Genomic DNA, 6586 nt, shown 5'->3' with positions numbered 1-6586 from the left:
TCCCACAATAATATTCATCTACTCAGGACAGGAAACAATTGTTTCAAACTGACATTGAATAACAATCCAGACCATAAAACTATCCATGAGTTTTAAATTAGACTACTTCTCAATAATCTTTGTGCCCGTAGCCCTTTTTGTCACGTGGTCTATTATAGAGTTTTCTATATGATATATACACTCCGATCCTTATATTAACCGATTTTTCAAGTATCTTCTCTTATTTCTTATTACTATAATAGTCTTAGTCACCGCAAACAACATATTCCAACTATTCATTGGCTGAGAAGGAGTTGGCATTATATCATTTTTACTTATTGGATGATGATACGGCCGAACCGATGCAAATACAGCTGCCCTACAAGCTATCCTCTATAACCGTATTGGAGATGTAGGCTTCATTATAACCATAGCATGGTTTCTATTGAACTTAAACACATGAGACCTTCAACAAATCTTTATTACAACAAACGATAATTTTAATTTGCCGCTACTTGGCTTACTATTAGCAGCTACCGGTAAATCTGCTCAATTCGGCTTACATCCCTGACTCCCCTCAGCCATAGAAGGCCCCACTCCTGTATCAGCCCTACTTCACTCAAGCACAATAGTTGTAGCAGGAGTATTTCTTCTTATCCGCTTTCATCCACTAATAGAGCATAATCAAACTATTCAAACCCTCACTTTATGCTTAGGGGCTATTACTACACTATTTACTGCAATCTGCGCTCTTACACAGAACGATATCAAAAAAATTGTAGCGTTCTCTACCTCAAGCCAACTAGGCCTAATAATAGTAACAATTGGCATTAACCAGCCTTACCTAGCCTTCTTACACATCTGCACTCACGCATTTTTTAAAGCTATGTTATTCATATGTTCAGGGTCAATTATCCACAGCCTAAACGATGAACAAGACATTCGAAAGATAGGTGGCCTATTTAAAGTCCTTCCCTTCACCACAACTTCCCTGATTGTCGGAAGCCTCGCATTAACAGGCATACCTTTCCTTACAGGATTCTACTCCAAAGACCTGATCATCGAGTCCGCTAACACGTCGAATACCAACGCCTGAGCCCTCTTAATTACACTCGTTGCCACATCCCTAACCGCTGCCTACAGCACCCGAATTATATTCTTCGCTCTACTAGGCCAGCCCCGCTTCTCCCCTATAATCCTTATCAACGAGAATAATCCTCTCCTAATTAACTCTATTAAACGACTCCTTATCGGAAGTGTATTTGCAGGATACATTATCTCCCACAGCATCACACCCACCACCATCCCACAGATAACTATGCCTCATTATCTAAAAATGATAGCCCTTGCAGTAACTATCTTGGGTTTCATCCTGGCACTAGAACTAAACCTTACCATACAAGGACTCAAATTTAACTATCCATCTAATTACTTTAAATTTTCCACCCTCCTTGGCTATTATCCAACCATTATGCACCGCCTCACACCTAAAACAAGTTTAACCATCAGCCAGAAATCAGCATCTATACTTCTGGACTCCATCTGACTAGAAAACATCCTACCCAAATCAATCTCGTATTTCCAAATAAAATCTTCTACCCTTATTTCAAATCAAAAGGGTCTCATCAAGCTCTATTTCCTATCGTTCATACTAACTATAATTCTCAGCCTACTAATCCTTAATTACCACGGGTAACTTCCATGATAACCAACACACCAGTTAACAGCGACCAACCTGTAACAATCACCAACCAGGTTCCATAACTATATAAAGCCGCAATACCCATAGCCTCTTCACTAAAAAACCCAGAGTCCCCCGTATCATAAATTACCCAATCCCCTATTCCATTAAACTTTAATACTACCTCCACCTCATCATCCTTCAAAATATAGCAAGCAGTCAACAACTCAGACAATAGACCAGTAATAAAAGCCGCTAGAACAGCCTTATTTGAAACTCACACCTCAGGGTATTGCTCAGTAGCCATAGCAGTTGTATAACCAAATACTACTAATATACCCCCCAAATAAATTAAAAACACTATCAGCCCTAAAAAAGAACCCCCAAAATTCAGAACAATCGCACAACCAATCCCACCGCTAATAATTAGCACAAGCCCACCATAAATAGGAGATGGTTTAGTGGCAAAACCCACAAAACTCATCACAAAAACGATACTTAAAATAAATACAATGTATGTTATCATTATTCCTACATGGAATTTAACCATGACTAATGACATGAAAAATCATCGTTGTATTTCAACTATAAGAACATTAATGACCAACATTCGAAAAACCCACCCACTAGCCAAAATTGTCAACAATTCATTCATTGACCTCCCAGCGCCATCTAACATCTCTGCTTGATGGAATTTCGGGTCCTTATTAGGAGTATGCTTGATTCTACAGATTCTAACAGGTTTATTTCTAGCTATACACTACACATCGGACACGGCCACAGCTTTTTCATCGGTCACCCACATCTGTCGAGACGTTAACTACGGCTGAATTATCCGCTATATACATGCAAATGGCGCTTCCATATTCTTCATCTGCCTATTCATACATGTGGGACGAGGCCTATACTATGGATCCTATGTATTCATAGAAACATGAAACATTGGAATTGTACTACTATTCGCAACCATAGCCACAGCATTCATAGGCTATGTACTGCCGTGAGGACAAATATCATTTTGAGGGGCAACTGTAATCACTAACCTTCTCTCCGCCATCCCCTATATCGGAACCAACTTAGTAGAGTGAATCTGAGGTGGCTTCTCAGTAGACAAAGCAACCTTAACACGATTCTTTGCATTTCATTTTATCTTTCCATTCATCATCGCAGCTCTAGCAATAGTACACCTCCTATTTCTACACGAAACCGGATCCAACAACCCCTCAGGAATCACATCAGACTCAGACAAAATTCCGTTTCACCCCTACTACACAATTAAAGATATCCTAGGAATCCTACTCCTGCTCCTAGTCTTAATATCACTAGTTTTATTTTCACCAGACCTATTAGGAGATCCAGACAACTACACCCCTGCAAACCCCCTAAACACCCCTCCACATATCAAACCTGAATGATACTTCCTATTCGCCTATGCCATCCTACGATCTATCCCTAATAAATTAGGAGGTGTACTCGCCCTAGTATTCTCCATCCTAATTTTAGCATTCATTCCATTCCTCCACACATCTAAGCAACGCAGTATAATATTCCGACCCCTCAGCCAATGCCTATTCTGACTTTTAGTCGCCGATCTTCTCACTTTAACTTGGATTGGAGGACAGCCAGTTGAACACCCTTTCATCATTATCGGACAGGTCGCCTCAATTCTATATTTCACCATCCTATTGATTCTAATGCCAACAATTAGCGTTATCGAAAATAATCTTCTAAAATGAAGAGTCTTTGTAGTATAATCATTACCTTGGTCTTGTAAACCAAAAATGGAGAGTAGTCGCCCTCCCTAAGACTCAAGGAAGAAGCTCTTGCTCCACCATCAGCACCCAAAGCTGAAATTCTTCTTAAACTATTCCCTGACACCCCCTACATTCATATATTGGACCACCTCTACTGTGCTATGTCAGTATCTCCAAAAAATCCTTCTTTCCCTCCCCTATGTACGTCGTGCATTAATGGCTTGCCCCATGCATATAAGCATGTACATGATATTATATCTTTACATAGGACATGTCTAGTCCAATTCCACAACCCATTGATCCTCAACAGTAACTAGATGCATATCACTTAGTCCAATAAGGGCTTAATCACCATGCCTCGAGAAACCATCAATCCTTGCCTGTAATGTCACTCTTCTCGCTCCGGGCCCATGCTAATGTGGGGGTTACTATCATGAAACTATACCTGGCATCTGGTTCTTACCTCAGGGCCATGACTCTATTTATTCCAATCCTACTAATTCTCGCAAATGGGACATCTCGATGGACTAGTGACTAATCAGCCCATGATCACACATAACTGTGGTGTCATGCATTTGGTATCTTTTATTTTTAGGGGGGGAATCTGCTATCACTCATCTATGACCGCAACGGCACTAACTCTAACTTATCTTCTGCTCTCAGGGAATATGCCCGTCGCGGCCCTAATGCAGTCAAATAACTTGTAGCTGGACTTATTCATTATCATTTATCAACTCACGCATAAAATCAAGGTGCTATTCAGTCAATGGTTTCAGGACATATAATTCTAGGACACACGTGTGTACACGTACGTACACGTGTGTACACGTACGTACACGTGTGTACACGTACGTACACGTGTGTACACGTACGTACACGTGTGTACACGTACGTACACGTGTGTACACGTACGTACACGTACGTACACGTACGTACACGTACGTACACGTACGTACACGTACGTACACGTGTGTACACGTACGTACACGTGTGTACACGTACGTACACGTGTGTACACGTACGTACACGTGTGTACACGTACGTACACGTGTGTACACGTACGTACACGTGTGTACACGTACGTACACGCGCAAGACATTAAGTTAACTTATACAAACCCCCCTTACCCCCCATAAACTCATGTCATCTATTATACACTTATTTATGTCCTGCCAAACCCCAAAAACAGGACTAAGTGCATACAATACTCACAAGCTTTATTTAAATTGTATACAAATGTATTGCTACTCTAGTTAACTTAACACAACAGTCTTACACGCATTCGATCTCGTGGTCTATCTATAGATAGCATCCCCTTTTTTTTTCCTCTCATATTTACTATGTATTTTATTTATTATACACACTACAATTTCAGTATAAGTTAATGTAGCTTAATTAATAAAGCAAGGCACTGAAAATGCCAAGATGAGTCGCACGACTCCATAAACACAAAGGTTTGGTCCTAGCCTTCCTATTAGTTCTTAGTAGACTTACACATGCAAGTCTCCACGCCCCAGTGAGAATGCCCTTAAAATCAGCAGTGATCTAAAGGAGCAGGTATCAAGCACACTCTTAAGTAGCTCATAACACCTTGCTAAGCCACACCCCCACGGGATACAGCAGTGATAAAAATTAAGCCATAAACGAAAGTTTGACTAAGCCATACTAAAAAGGGTTGGTAAATTTCGTGCCAGCCACCGCGGTCATACGATTAACCCAAACTAATAGGCCCACGGCGTAAAGCGTGTTTAAGATACCTTTGCACTAAAGTTAAAACTTAACTAAGCCGTAAAAAGCTACAGTTACCATAAAATAGACCACGAAAGTGACTTTATAATAATCTGACTACACGATAGCTAAGACCCAAACTGGGATTAGATACCCCACTATGCTTAGCCCTAAACATAGATAATTTTACAACAAAATAATTCGCCAGAGGACTACTAGCAATAGCTTAAAACTCAAAGGACTTGGCGGTGCTTTATATCCCTCTAGAGGAGCCTGTTCTATAATCGATAAACCCCGATAAACCTCACCACCCTTTGCTAATTCAGTCTATATACCGCCATCTTCAGCAAACCCTCAAAAGGTAGAATAGTAAGCACAATCATTTTACATAAAAAAGTTAGGTCAAGGTGTAACTTATGGGGTGGGAAGAAATGGGCTACATTTTCTACCCAAGAACATTCCACGAACGTTTTTATGAAATTAAAAACTGAAGGAGGATTTAGTAGTAAATTAAGAATAGAGAGCTTAATTGAATAGGGCCATGAAGCACGCACACACCGCCCGTCACCCTCCTCAAGTAATAAGACACAACCATAACCATATTAACTTAACTAAGACACAAGAGGAGACAAGTCGTAACAAGGTAAGCATACCGGAAGGTGTGCTTGGATTAATCAAAGTGTAGCTTAACTAAAGCGTCTGGCCTACACCCAGAAGATTTCATTACTTATGACCACTTTGAACAAAAGCTAGCCCAACTAACCCCAAACTTAAGTATCACAGACATATAAAGTAAAACATTTAGTTAAATAATAAAAGTATAGGAGATAGAAATTTTAATTGGAGCGATAGAGATAGTACCGTAAGGGAATGATGAAAGACATCTTAACAGTATTAAACAGCAAAGATTACCCCTTTTACCTTTTGCATAATGAACTAGCCAGAAACGACTTAACAAAGAGAACTTAAGCTAAGCTCCCCGAAACCAGACGAGCTACCCATAAACAATCTAAAAGGATCAACTCATCTATGTAGCAAAATAGTGAGAAGATTTGTGGGTAGAGGTGAAAAGCCTAACGAGCCTGGTGATAGCTGGTTGCCCACAAACAGAATTTTAGTTCAACTTTAAATTTACCTAAAAAAAAACAAAATTTTAATGTAAATTTAAAATATAGTCTAAGAAGGTACAGCTTCTTAGAATCAGGATACAACCTTTATTAGAGAGTATATACTAACATCACCATAGTTGGCTTAAAAGCAGCCACCAATTGAGAAAGCGTTCCAGCTCAACAAACAATATAACTTAATCCCAATCATATTACATCAACTCCTAATTATACCTCCTGGGCCATTCTATTTAAATATAGAAGCAACAATGCTAGTATGAGTAACAAGAACTATTTTCTCCCCGCATAAGCTTATATCAGAAACGGATAGACCACTG

At 39.7% G+C, this 6586-nt stretch overlaps 1 pseudogene; it reads left to right on the top strand.

The window, feature by feature from the left end:
* Nucleotides 1–4863: 4863 nt before the first annotated feature.
* LOC144309974 (18S ribosomal RNA) lies at nucleotides 4864–5818 on the top strand (annotated as a pseudogene).
* Nucleotides 5819–6586: the final 768 nt, after the last annotated feature.

Source organism: Canis aureus, unplaced genomic scaffold (assembly GCF_053574225.1).
Source record: "Canis aureus isolate CA01 unplaced genomic scaffold, VMU_Caureus_v.1.0 ptg000301l_RagTag, whole genome shotgun sequence".
Lineage (NCBI taxonomy): Eukaryota > Metazoa > Chordata > Mammalia > Carnivora > Canidae > Canis > Canis aureus.
Note: the sequence above shows the minus strand (reverse complement) of the source record. Positions and strands in the feature narration are given on the sequence as shown.